Source organism: Nelusetta ayraudi, unplaced genomic scaffold (genome assembly GCF_046127955.1).
Source record: "Nelusetta ayraudi isolate G7.1 ecotype Tasmania unplaced genomic scaffold, CSIRO-AGI_Nayr_v1 ptg000119l, whole genome shotgun sequence".
Classification (NCBI taxonomy): domain Eukaryota; kingdom Metazoa; phylum Chordata; class Actinopteri; order Tetraodontiformes; family Monacanthidae; genus Nelusetta; species Nelusetta ayraudi.
In genome coordinates this window covers 49,363-63,837 of record NW_027466169.1, presented here as the reverse complement: position 1 = coordinate 63,837, position 14,475 = coordinate 49,363, and the positions used below count along the sequence as shown (strand labels likewise).

The 14,475-nt window shown below is 47.9% G+C and overlaps 1 protein-coding gene across 3 annotated transcripts in view; it reads right to left on the bottom strand.

The window, feature by feature from the left end:
• cntn1a (contactin 1a) overlaps window positions 1-9,940 on the bottom strand; it is a 60,953-nt gene extending 51,013 nt beyond the window's left edge. The window contains exon 1 of one of the 3 annotated variants that reach the window (XM_076049621.1): window positions 9,761-9,940. The gene's annotated coding sequence lies outside the window, so the exon portion shown is untranslated. Of the gene's footprint in view, window positions 1-641; window positions 1,068-8,491; window positions 8,585-9,760 lie in introns of those variants that run through there. The other 2 variants (XM_076049620.1, XM_076049622.1) reach the window with 2 other exon arrangements.
• Between the last annotated feature and the right edge of the window lie 4,535 nt (window positions 9,941-14,475).

Genomic DNA, 14,475 nt, shown 5'->3' with positions numbered 1-14,475 from the left:
ATAAATGAGCCGGCCTCCCTTCCCACACTGCTGCTCTCTCTCTCTCTCTCTCTCTCTCTCTCTCTCTCTCTCTGTCTCTCGCTGTCTCTCTCTCACCCTGTGGCTTCACAGTAATCTGTTTAAGCTGTCTCCTGACTCATAATCAAAACAACATGAAATCCATCCAACAAAACAACTTCTGACTGAACCCGCGGTGTAATTTCCAGCTCCTGAGATTCCCTGTTTCAAAGTAAAACCTTAGGTTACGAATTAGCCGAGACGTCACTCCTGCAGGCCTAAAGCGAGGCCAGAAGGGGGGACAGTGTGTGCATCACAGTGGTTCAAGTCGCTACAATTCTGACACGGTGGCCTGCGTGGAGAGGAACCGTTTTCATGGAGCAGGAGGCATTTTTTTTTTCTTTTGTTTGTTTGTTAACCAGTTAGCTCGTCGGAGCGAGCCAGATGTGGTGGTCGCCAGGGCCGAGGACGCCGCTACATGTGCGCCGCTTCACCTCCTTTATCCACTCTCATTAGCTATGCTACAAGAGGGCCCAGGCCGTTCGAGGCCCCCTTTGAGAGTGGCGAGAGAGAGAGAGAGAGAGAGAGAGAAAGAGAGAGAGAGAGAGAGAGAGGATCCGTCAACGTGAGATGGGGAAACCAACCTGTTGTGCTGCGGTCGCTCGCCCAGGCTGAATGCTAATGCGGCCGGCATCAATGGACTCGTCACGCGGCCTGTATAGGACGGCATCACCGGGAGGCCGAGCAGCGAATCGCAAAATACATCGGCACCCCTGGCAGAGGGTGAGAGAGAGAGAGAGAGAGAGAGAGAGAGAGAGAGAGAGAGAGAGGACGGCAGCAGCCTTCAGCGCCCAGCCGGCACCAGGCAGCTTTTATTGCCAGTCTCACAGATCTGAGGAATGAAGAAGGAGCTCCAAAGGTTTTGTTCTCCTTCTCCTTCTCATCGGCTGAGCTTAACCCTCCATCTCTCTGTCTCCCTTGCTCGCTCGCTCTCTCGTCCCCTTTCCCCCCTCTCTTGCCTTTGACCGAAGAGAGGGAGAGAGAGAGAGAGAGAGAGAGAGGGAGAGAGAGAGAGAGAGAGAGAGGGAGAGAGAGAGAGAGAGAGAGAGAGGGAGACGACAAACAACAGGCATTTCTAAATGAAGTGTCGGATCAATACGGCCAGGCTACAGAGAAGCCTCCGCTCATAAGCAGGCAGCATTAATATATACAGGCGTTCGACCTGCACAACAAAAAGCTTGATGACTTTCCATCGATCCGGAGAGTCGGTGAGAGAGCGTCCCGGAAATTGGGCCGTCCAGTGGAAAAAAAAAGCTTTTATGTTGCACTTAAGTTTATTTTAAGGTCCCACTTTTAGATCTTTACGGGTCTTCTCGGACAACAGAGGAGGGATCTCAGAGAGGTTTTGGGAAGATAATGTGTCTAATAGGGGGTGTGGTTAGGGTCAGACTGATCTTTACACAAATGGGGTGTGTGGGTGTGGTTGATGAGCGCTCCTGGCTTGATTAGTGCTGTCTTGGGAAGAGTCTTCAGGTGGAGGCCAGGAGACAGTGGGACGCAAGGATTTAACCCACACCAAAAAGACATTAGAAACACAACTGTCTGTCACATATTGGCAGCGCCGCTGGTATGAATGGACCCAAAAATGCTGTGACACCTCCCCGGTGTGTATAAGCTCAAAGAGACACACAATATTGCTGCTGTCTAAGTGAATTTTGCACATTCTAAGTACGACAAAGTCATGCGTGTACATACCGAGCCTGCGCGCACACACTGCAGGTAAAGAAAACAGGCAAATGAAATCACGGGCAGGGCGACAGGATTCGCTGAGGCCCCGAGTGCCGTGCCTCCCGTCTCTGCCGAGCATAATAGGATTTCTTGCTTTTAAATGCTCTTCACTCACACGGTGGAGCCAGTAGGATGCAGAACTATTGATCCACAAACAATTTAGCTGTCCAGTTGTCCAGGGAGAAGGAAAACAGGACGCCCCTAAATGTATAATGAGGCGTCCCGAGAGCTTGGCTCGTTCAGTATTCGCTCCACATGCCAGGAGGCCTTCGCCTTCGGGCTCTCTCAGCGATTAGCCTCCTACCCGTTCCGTTCTCTCACACACAGTCGCCCCCGGGGGAAAGGCCAGAGGTCAGCCATCTGAAGAAGCGGTATTCTTCCTCGCGAGGACGTCTCAGCTTAACGCCGGAATCCCCCTCTGATCCTGCGCCGTCTTCCAGAGTGTCCAGCTTGTGACGGTAGCTCACCCCAAAAATGAAAGTGAAAGAATGAGCCGCAGACTGTTAGCATCACTGCTACAGAAGTGTTTCGTCCCCAACCAAGGTGAGTTTCCCCTCCTCTGCATCGTGTCTCCAGCACCATAGCAACAAGCGGTGCTCAAAGGCCCCGGGAGTGGCTGGGCCCAGAATATGCTTTTGTACCTAATTGGACAGTTCCCTGCACCATCAGGCTGCTTCTTTATCCCCCTCACTGTAAGATAACTGTGCAAGCCGTTTATACTAAAGTAAGCCCCGGCAATCCCACGATAAATACAGATTAAATAGGATTAGATCCCAAAACAATGCTGCTCCGTGGTGAGAATACACATGAAGCAGGATACAAAGGTAATCTCATCATTAAAATAATGATAAATAGCTTAATGTCAAGATGATCATATTAACTACTTTGTCACAGGACATCTCGCCAGGTTTCCCTCCTTGACTGACCTTTGGTCAGCGCAGCTGTCGCGGCAACTCTCCAAACAGTCCAAGAGAGTCTCGCAAAAGAATCTGAGAACGTTTCACAATTGAAAGTTTTCATGCAAACAAAACAAAATAAAAAGGCAAAAATCCTCCCACCTCTATTGACACGGCTGGTGCGTCGGAAAGGTGCCAGTGAAGTCCAGACATCTCTCAACACTTGAGAAATGTCTACGACAGAAACGTTGCATTAAAAAGTTTGCAAAGTTGGGGATTCTTTTTTTTTGTCACGTAAACAAACAGAAATAAGTGCCGCGAGGAATGTGCTGGTCCTCTGTGTTGCACGGCTTTGGCCGCAATCCAAAGAGTGCATCAGAGACGCTGCGCCGATTCTCAAATGCCATTAAACTGGAAGTCGTCCCTCGCAGGAGCGAGACAGCGTACTGCGGCTTCCTGCCGCACAGCTTCCCAAATGGGCCCAGTAAACAATGTGCCGCGGCGTCGGCCGCGCTGCAAAGACAGATGGCGGAAGACTCCCGCGTGCGACGGAAATCTTTCCTCGCTGAAAACGACTGAACAAACTAATGTGGCACTTTGAGAAGTAATTCAATTAGGAGCCTCTTGCATGGAGAGACTTTCAAACCGCACCACTTCATTAGCAAATATGTCCCCTGAACTTGTTAACCTCCTTAGCAGTCCTGTCAATTTCACTTTGCCTCAACATAACATATAAATTCCATTAGCGGTGCCTGACAATTGCTAAGGTGACTGTTCGCTACTTGACGGGCAAATAAACGACAACGTGACTGCAGAAAATGAACCCTTCCCGGCAAAGTCAGATCAGGACGGCCCGGCTAATGAGCACAAAAACAAGCTGATCCTCAAGAGGCAACAGCGTTGTGATGGCAGAAGTCAAAGAGACTGGCCATGCTGCCAACAGATATGAGCAGAAACAGGGGCGCCATGTATGTAATCTCCCACTAATTGAGAGCATGAATCCCAAAAGATTCACTTTGATTGTAAAATCTAAAAATATGTCAAAGCCAAAGTTTAAAAAAAGAAAAAAAGTGACACGCTGCTCAAATGAACCCGAGTGGCAGATCTTGGTTCTATGTTCAACTCATGGTGTTCAATTCAATATTCAAAGCCAGCGCGACTATCGATATTGATCTTCAAAGCCTCACAAATTAATGCTAATAATGGTATTGTAGGTTTTGGGTAGGTTTGAGGACAAGTCTACTTCCTGCTCCCTAATAGCTCATTCCAACACTTTGCTGACATTGATCAATGTCACCCCGGCTCCCCATTAACCAGATATACCATTTTTAGAACACTGGCCGCTCGTCCGGCACACATTATCTTAATGGAAACAGACTAATCTGATTGTGAACGCAGCACCACTTTGGCAAGCAGAGCCACCGATCCGTTTCCCTTTTATTTTTTTTATCAAAAGACAAAATCTCACAGGTACGAGACAAGAGGAAGGGATCAAATGTTTCAGATAAAATGTGCTTAATGTTTTATCGCCAGGATGCATTTGCAAAACAACCACTCCTTTAAAAACCTGGCTTCTCATTCCCCGTCAGACAATGGATAACATCACACACACACACACACACACACATACAAGTCCCGATACTATAAATAGACAAAGAAGTAGCCATTTAATGCTATTTTTATCGTTGGAGTTGTGCGCCGTTTGAATAAATAAGCAGAAATACATTTTTTACAGGCTGCATTGTACTGAAAACAGAGACAAAAGATGAGAATGGTGGAATGCAAAGGAACTACATGGTTCACACAAGCAAAGCAGCTGTTTGAGTGCATGCACACACACACACACACACACACACACACACACTAAAAGAGCTTCCATCAAAGGCGGATGAATAATTATTCCGGTGACGTCTTCTGCCGTTAAAAAGCAACTGAGATGAGAAAGTAGTACGTGGAGAAAGTCAATGTGATTGTTTGGTGTAAAACAGAAACAATGGTGAAGGATAAAACGCAACGCAAGTGGCAGAGGCAGAAAAGTGGGAAGCATTTAAAAGGAGCACGCGGTCCCACATGCGGCAACAACAACGCAAGCATCAAGACGCGCACAGCTGGCCGCAGTTTCACGTGGATGATTATCGTCAGTGAACAGACACAAAGTTGTTCACGAAATGATCAAAGAGAATCTTTCAGCGATCTCAAGGCGGATTAAAGATTAAAGCACTCGTACATTTTCTTTTGTTAACCGACGCTGAACCTTTCAGGATGATCAACAAGTGGGATAAGCCAACACAACAGTGGACAGTGCCTCTAAGTTTGATCTGTCTCCACAGCGAGCACGCAGCGAGCACGCAGCGAGCACGGGCCGTCCGCAGTGGGAGGATCAGTGGCAGGCCGAGAGCAAACTGGCCCGGGGACGGCCAAGGACGGCAGATGGGGGACTGAGGCCCTTTCTCCTCCACAGGCATGAAACAGAGGAGAGGTCTGTATCCAGGCAAACACAGGACACGTCATGCTTCTGCCCCCCCCCCCGACGCCGTACCATCAGCGAGTCTCACTGCCGGAGCGTCGTCGTCAGCGCGATGCTGAGCAATCTGAAGGAAGCCTTGAGACACCGACGCTCGTCAGCAGGACTGTGAGCTGCACTTCTGCAGGCTGCAAAGATGGTGTGCGTGTCTGTGTCTGTGTCTGTGTGTGTGTGCGTACGTACGTGCGTGTGTGTGTGTGTGTGTGCATGCGTGCGTGTGTGCGTGCGTGTGTGTCTCCTACACGTGCACGTGTCTGTCTCTGTCTCCGGGTTGTCTTTCTGTATCGTTCACTCAAACAATGGGAGAAATGTGCAGGACACGCCCCCTCCAGCGTCGCTGACGGTGCGTTCAGTGTGACCGAGCAAACAGCGTTTAACACACCAGTCCCGCCGCTGCCAAATGCCAGCGCTGCCAATCACTTTACAGTCTTTTCGCAATCAACTATTTTCTCTGTGCGGCTAAACGTTCGGCCCTTTGGCCAAAAATCCCTCACCGCAGGTCTCACAAAAGGACTTTGGGAAACAATACGGAAACAATCTGGGAACAACGCGGGCTTGTTTTTGTTTTCCGTAATATTCCAGGAAACGTTCAACCAGGGAGCGAACCTGTCGACAACACACGTTTCTTTGCATTAATACATCTTTTCCTGGTGGCCGTGGTGCCTCTGTGGGCCAACAACAGCGTCTCACTGCAACAATATTTAGCAGACAGGATTTCAGACGTCCTCAAAGTGACGGCGGTGGAACAAAGGGTGAAGTTTGGCCCTGTCCACAACGCAGGGCGTCTCGTGCCTTCAGCCAAAAAGGAACACACGTGATTGTGTTGAGTTGTCTGACTGTGACACGGAAGGAGGCCGCGGCTGTGGCCTTGAAGAGCACCACGGGGCAACAATATCACACAGAGAACTGTGTTACGTAAAAGTCTTCCTCATCTTGCAGGCAGTGTGAGCCAGCGGGCCTGACAGCCATTGTGCTGCCAGGGAGTGGCCAATTATAAAACTCCAAATGTTCTTTCCCTCTCTATATATAACACAATTCATCACACACTGAGGGGCATTCTTTTTTTTTTTTTGAACGTCGTCGGCTCTCCCACTTCTGAGCGGGCTTAATCCGTTCACCTCGCTGGCATGGCGGGTGGGGTGAGGTGGGGGGCGGGGGGCAGGTCTGTCCTCAGGGTGCACGCAGCACGGAACAGGATGCATTAGCAGGACTCTTCACAAAGTGCTCCGACTGACAGGCGTCCCTGGAATCCCTCTGACATTTGGTGCCACGCTCACGACGTTGCTCCGGTGGACATTCAGAACGACGACACTTGCACAGGCCTGCTGGGACTGGAGCATCCAGTGGGCTCGGGTGGTTACAACCTGGGATCAGGAGTGTTCCTAAGCATAGCCCCACACGTGTATGCGTCTGCTGGCCCTGTGTCCGCTTGTCGTTCTCTACCATTCACTCAAACATTGGGACAAATGTGCAGGACACGCCCCCTCCGGCGTGGCTGACGGTGCGTTCAGTGTGACTGAGCAGCGTTTAACGCACCAGTCCCGCCAAATGCCAGCACTGCCAATCAGTTTAGAGCTTTTTTCCAGAATGAACTATTTTTCTGTGCAGATCGTTGGGCCCGAATTCACTCTCCGCCCGGACTTCAAAGGACATCAGGAAAAACAATCTGGGAACAATCGACTGGTTTGTTTTTTGTATTGCCAATATTCTGGGAAACCTTTTGCCTGGGAACTGAATTTTGAAATCAGCCACGTTTCATTGTATTAATGGGCTGTGCTTTTAGTCTTCCAAATACTGTATTGGTGGTCCAAGAAACCGATAATCTGAAAAACAAGCGTGTTTCTGCAGCTATGCCCATCACAGTGGAAATAAACAACAAACAACAAGCGAAAAACACACACCCATTAGATGCTTCCCTCGGCTTCGATTGCATTGATCACACTGTGGACAGTGACCACTCGTCTCATTAGAACAAAATGGAAAGTTGAGAGCTGAGAGGCAGTGGAAAGAACCATGCACTTAAGCCATCATGGAAACCTTGGTTCCACTTTATCTCGGTATCAGGTCATGGTAATGCTGAGAGTCATCCCGGGTGTTCTAGACTCGATCCTGTTGTGTGTGTGTGTGTGTGTGTGTGTGTGTGTGTGTGTGTGTGTGTGTGTGTGTGTGTGTGTGTTTTTTTTCCTGTCGGCGGCAATCTTTACGACATCCGGCATCTAAACAATTCACAATTCAACACATTGATCAAAGTGCTAAACGCTCAACAGAAGCTGCAGCACAACTAGCATCTAAAATTCACAACAACAACAAAAAAAAATTCTAATGAAAGTGACTTTGGGACCCTCTTCCCACCCTCTCAAAGAGTCATCAATAAACCAAACTACCAGAGACAAGTCACGGCATCTTGCGCGGTAAAATGATGGAGCCCCCCCCCCCTCACGACCCGTTATGCCAGCCTTATTTTGGGCAACACGACGTGCGAGCAGCGTGTCTCTAGTGTCATTGAAGCCTCCTCGGGCGAGTCGGGACGCGCCCATGACACCTTCTCCTCCTTTACCTGGCATCCTGGCAGTGGGGGGGGGGGGGGGGGGCCTGCAGCGGGGCCAGCAATAAGCACCGACGACACCGTCGCACCGCAAAGCCTTCAGTCAATCGCGACACCCACACCAGGGCGCGCGCCTCTCCCGATCCAAGCCCAGATGAAAGTGTCTCCACTCGTCTGGTGCTTCCTAATCTCTTGGCTGTGAGGCAGACGGCGGCTTGGCTCGTCGGTATGTGGGGCGGTGTAAAAAAAAAAGGAAAGAAAGGGAAAGAAAATGAAGGCTGTGGCCTCCCGCCTGCTCTAATTAGTGGTAAATGTGCTTCTTACTTTGAGGGTGCGTGTACGGTAATCAAGCTGCCCTGCCGCCGGTGTGGATTTGGGCGCATCTTGCTACGTGCGTCGACATTTTTCAAGGGGAGGAGTGCATGCCAGGATGCGCAGCGGATCGTGTAACAGCCTCGTGCACGCCGCGCCACGCCGCGACAAGTCGGATTCTGCCAAGCCGATATCGCTTCCAAATCGACGTGAGCGCGACACGAAATAACGCCGTCCGCTCGCGACGCACCGCTCTCTCTCCCCGGCTCTGCACTGCAGAGGGCTGCGTCCATCCCAGCAGCAGCACTCCGTCCGTTGTAAACAACACTGATTTCACCGCCCGCCGCCCGCACCCCCCTCCGCGCGTTCCCCCTCAGCTGTCAAAAAATGCACGAGCCCCGGTTTCTCTGAGACCGCCGTTCAGCTTACCTTCCGCAGCGGGTTCAAGACGCGTCGGTCGGTGTGTCCTCCTGGATGCTCAACACCAGCTCGGCTCGGCTCGGCTCGGCTCAGCTCCGCATCGCCGGGCGCCCGAGAGCGGGGAAGGAGACTGACAGAGCAGCGGTCCTGTCCCCGCGGATTGGATGGAGACTTGCGACCGTCAGCTCAGGGGGCGCTAGACCTGCTCGCGCTGCGTGTTCCACCGCCGGCTGCTTTGCTCGGCGGCGTCGTCTTGGAGATGTCGTGTGTGCGTGTGTGTGTGTGTGTGTGTGTGTGTGTGTGTGTGTGTGTGTGTGCGTGTGCGTGTGCGTGTGCGTGTGCGTGTGTGTGTGTGTGTGTGTGTGTGTGTGTGTGTGGAGGGGAGGGGGGAGTGTCTTTGAAAAATAAAAACACAAATGTGCTTATTAGGCCTTTCAAGTTTGCTACAAATGTATTAATTTTCTCGCGTAGTATCTGTGAATATACGGAAACAAAAATGTTTTTTTTCCCCTGCCTTGAACTGACAGGGGGAAATAATAACAATAAAAGAAAAAAAAAATCTCGAAATATTATTCACCTGCACTCTCGACATTTTGAAACACTGAGTCACTATCTTGATATATACAATTTTCTATAGGTTTCTTCCACTTTGCATAGTTTGTCAGTTTTCCTGAAAGAATAGAAATGCTTCTATATGAAAACATGACACATGATGCAGATTGTTTTGTGTGTTTGTTTTTAGATTAGTAGGCAGTATTATGCCAACTTGACTTTTGTAAAATGTCATCATGTTACTAGAAGATTATTCAATAACAATATGTAAAAGTCATGTTAAAGTTAAAAGGTTAAAAGGTTTGGTTCTGGACCATGTCAGATATTATCATTTACATGTAATTCACAAAACAAATCAAGCAATTCGAGAACACTAATGCCAAATACGACAACTCCAACCGCCACAACCATTAGCGACGGCTAGCTCATGTTGTGCCACCCAACCTGCACTTAGCCACTAGCTATCTGAGCTAAGTCGTGGGTATCACAGGCAGACAATACTATGTCTGCTATTGATTACTGTTAACTGTAACTCTGAGCACAGATGCCAGACCACACGACAGCTGTAATAATTCTCAATGATGCGTTAGTCAAACGGCTATGGCCTATGTTGTATATTTCGAGACTCTTTGACGAAATGTTTTGAGCCTCCATTGGTCATCAACACAAAAAGCAGGCGGGATGCAAGCATACACGGCTTCAACACAACAGTTTGATCAAGCTTACCTCCTTAAAACAGCTGTGATTCAGAGCTCATCCGTCTTGTCAGGTATAGTGGAGAGAACAAATCCATTTATCTATTTGTTCTTTGTTTTGTCTGTTTTTGCTGTGTAGTGGTGGCCTTCGCGTTCTGACAGCTACACGACATTCACAAACCTTGTGTGAACTCTTGATTATGCCTTTTGGCTGTCCTTGGGCAGGGTACACATGACTTTTATCAGCTTTTTTTTTTTTTTTTTTAAACATCTGTGAGACAATGATAAAAGACGTCCGAACTCAATCTTGCAGTGTGTGAACAGCGCACTTGTAATATTTTGTTTAGTATTAGTCATTAGATATTTATTTTTCCCTTTACATACATTACTTGTTCTGCATGGTTACAACTCAATATAAAGGGGGGGGGGGGGGGGGGGCTATACGTGTCAATCAATGATTTGTATATACCAAACACATTATTTTGCTGAATACCTTTCTCAACTTTTGAAACTTACTTTCTTAAATATGCATGCCTTAAGAACAACATTGTGTTGCACAACTGTGTGGAGAAGTTAATATTAACACAACTTTGTATGGAGATATAACATTCGGCCCAACTGGGATTTAAAATGATAGCATGAACAACTCAGAACTGACTGGATGATTTCCAATGAGTCAGGGCTACTTTTTTAAAGTATAACATTGATGTGACTGTTGGAGTACAAGGAAGATTTCCCTCCCATTGTTTTGAAGCTGCTGCACCTGTTTTACTGGCAAATGTAAACATGAGCAGATAAATCAATTCACAATGCCGAACGTCATCAAGATCGAAGGGAAAAGGAGTGTGACCTCAGCCCCCCCACACACCCCACCCCCGGGCAAGATTCCCATCAGACAGATATCAGAAGGACACAGCAACTAATTATTACACCCCATCCGTTTGTTAGGCCAAACATGAGACCGTCCAAGTCCCGGGGGATTAGATTTAAATCTTGGATGTAAATAGTGCGCTGCAAATAATAATCTGCTGTGGCGGCATAAATAATGCAAGGAATCTTGGAGAAAGAGCAGGGTAGAATTAATTGAAGGACTTACATTTTGGGAACCCAGAGAGAAAAATTGTGGAAGATATCAAAGACGTCGCTTGAAATCTGATCTGAAAGATAATTTCAGAAAGGCTTTCAGGTCTGCACCCACTTCTCTTATGGCTCTTTCGATCAAACAGACTTTAATCCTCCCAAAATATTGTTTCTTTAGAGATAAGAGCTGTGGTTCATAAACACGGGACAAAAAGTAATTTTACGTCAACTGACCATGCTAGGGGGAAAAAAAATGTAATTTCACAGGGAAAAACAAGTCAGAGCGATTTAGTGCACAGCCTCGTAAAATGCATTGCCTGAAAAAAGGATATTACTTTCCAGAGGGGTTATCTAAGATCTCGCTGTATTGAAACCTCCGGCCGGACACTTTTGTTCCTTGTACAACATGGAAGTGCAAACAAGAAGAGATCCTGCCGGCGAGCGAATAACACTGTTACAAGGCCGGTCTCTGGGGTGGATAAGAGGAAGAGCAAACACCCCACTGTCTGGAGAGAAGAATGGGTGGCTGTCATCTACCTCCTTGGCACGGAGGCTGACGAGAAGGGGGAGGGACAGTGGATGGCGGAAGGGAGGGGTGAGGGTAAACATGATTTAGCCCCTATGGTCTCCACAGGGGCTCGTGCACACGGTTCTCCCACCAGCAACCAGTCTGAATACACATGGGACACCCGCAGGGGCTGCACGGGGGAATAGGAACCAGAGTGTGAAGAGAGCGATAATCCCAGTGCCGTCGTGATAAACATGGGGAGGGTCTCAGATCAATAGAACAAAGCTCTGTCATTTCATGGAGCATCCGTCCAGCTTAAGTGCAGTGACGTGGCTGTCACCATCTCATCAAATGCTTCCACCCTGGTAAATAACCACTGTGGCCTGTGAAGAAATAACAGCCTGACGCTGTATGAGTTAATTACCCCCGCACCTTCAAGCAAAGCAGACCCCTGCGTCTTGGCTCTGGCCAGCTCGTCGTTGACAGATGTGCCTTTGCCTGTGATGTGTCTGCAGTGGCACACGGTCCGTCAGCCATATGGAAATGTCACAGAGCAATCGTAAACAATTATCCTCCCCCTCACCCGGATCATCAGCAAAGGGCACATTTGAATAAAGGCACAAAGGCTGACACTTCCGTTTAAGGCAACACAACACACCAGAAATTAAATAGTTGTGTGTGTGCTCTTTTTTTTTTTTTTATGAATAGCTGTCTTTTAAAGATAGCATATTCTACTTCAACGCCTTGGATGGAAGTGATGTGCATTTAAGCGTTCATGTTGTATGGAAGCCGGACAAGGCCATGGAATGATTGCTTTACCCTCCCACTGAAAGCAGCCTGGAAAGGTATAAAAATCAGCTATACATCACTTTAAAGCAGACTTTCCACCCATCAGTAAATCAAGGAGCTGGACAGAAAGGGAGGTGGGAATGGTTAATGGATGCTGTGGCAGAGGAGGAGGGCGGGGGGGTCCCCAAGGGACTGGATGAGGGACGGGAGAGTGGAGGGAGGGGCTGGCTCGGAGCGGCAGGAAGAAAGGCTGTGGGTGGAGTTCAGAGAGGTAATAGGGCAGCTGCTTGTTTGGTGGCAATGATCATCAATCGGCAGGAAAATAATGTGATTCGGTTGCCATGATAAATGAATGGCCAAGCCTCCTAGAAGGAGTCTCTGTAATGAGGGCCGGGGATGTCAGGGAAGGGGGGGGGGCAGACTCACTTCAGGAAATTCATCTGAAACGTGACCTTTTTCAAGAGATTTTTTTTGTTTGTTTTTTTTTGCTGAACTCTCTTTAAAATTCAGATACCTCTTTTTTTTCTCTTTTTTTTTTTAAATAGGAAAACCCCTTGCTGCAGCCATGCATGCGTGAAGCTCATCATAATGCCTTAGAACACTAGGTGGCAGTAAAGACAAGAGGGAAAATTGTTGTTTTTTAAAAAAAAAAGATTAATCATGATCCAGTAGATCAGGGCTACTCAACTTAATATGGCTCAGGGGCCACTCAGCAAAGTGCCGCCAGCTAAAAACGACAAGTCCTGTTTTGAACGTTAGCCATGATTTTGTGACACACTTTATGACAAGTCTAATAATTAAAGTGAAACACAAAGCAAACAGCCACATTTCTGTCTATATAAGCCAGGCTAAACCTCATCGGACAAAAACATTGTCACGAATGGAATGATGGTGCTTAAGGGCATGACTTCTAATGTAGTTAACAACCTTAACTACTTTACCCATCGTTGCTTTTGTCTGACCTGTTAATGTGGCAGTAGTGCAAGAAGTTCCTCTTTGAAACTATTGCCATTGAAAGGAGAGGATGTGTCTCACCCCTCAGTTGACTCGTCTCGGGCCAGATATCGATATCTGTTTAATTATGGCGTCTTTGTTTTTAAACTGAGCAAACAGAGACTCACTAGCGTCCAGCCCAACAGTTCTCTTATCAGCTCCCCTTCAGTTAAAAGGCCGTTGACTTCTGGCTAATTTGAATGATGCTTCTGTCACTCGGTCACTTTCCTTACAGTGACATTTCAGCGAGCTTTGTTGTCCATGCAAGCCTATTTTAAGAAGGCCTATTTTTTTTTTCTTTTCTTTTCTTTTCTTATGGTGCTCCCAGTTGGGTATTCATGGGCAAACTCGCTCTTGTGATTGTGGGTATCATGGTGACGTTTAAGATTTTCCCGTTTCATGACCGCAATTAGCCTTTGGCATATGAGGCACACTGTTTTTGTTTTGTTTTGTTTTGTTTTGTTTTGTTTTGTTTTGTTTTGTTTACCTCAACAAAGGCAAACTCTTCCTCCCATTTTTGCTGAACGACTCGGTGTTCGTCTGCAATCTTTCTCTTCGACTCGGCCATGTCAGACTCGCTCCCGGTACCGCGGTGTTGCTGTGTGCCGAATTAGCTGCTCGACTAGCTGACTAGCATAAAGCAGACGGCACCAACTTCTTGCTCGTCGGTCAAACGCTGCATACGCATGATCGCCCCCTTGAGGAGGAAGGTCAGAAATTATTTAATCACGCTGAGAAATGATGCGTCTGCTCTTAAAAATAACAAAATCGGATTTTTGTTGGTACGCAGCTTGAGTAGCACTGCAAGTGGATGAAGGTCGTGTGATCTTTATTGCTACAGTCAAACGTATCATGTTGGGGATAAAACAAACAAACAAACAAAAAAAATGTCTCAACTAGAAAAACCACATGAGCAGAATGAATTCATTTTCAAGGGAAAGCGAAGCTGTGAAACGCTACCGAACGACTTTTCCAAGCAAACAACAGAATTATAGATTGTGGAACAGAAGGCAAACAGTCGCCGGTAGAGGGAGGAGAAAAAAAAAGTCATTCCCAGGCACTGGCTTCCCGGCTTCCCGGCAACATTTCTGTGTGATAATGCACCAGATGGTGGGCGGCTCTCTCGCTATTACCCTGACAATATGACTGTAATGGAAGAGGAAGTGCCACAAGTGAGCGCCTAAAAAGCCAGGAGCCCAACTGTCGTGTTGCATGAGGCCAAAGTCTCCACAGCTGCTTCACAGCGAGGAGAGAGGCGCCCCCGCTTCCACGCTGCCCTCAGGTCAGCCCACTGCAGGGTCTGCCGCTGTTCACTGTGCATGTGAGGGTGCAGGAGGAGGTGGACTTTCCTGGAGTAGCTCCACTGGCAAAGTGTC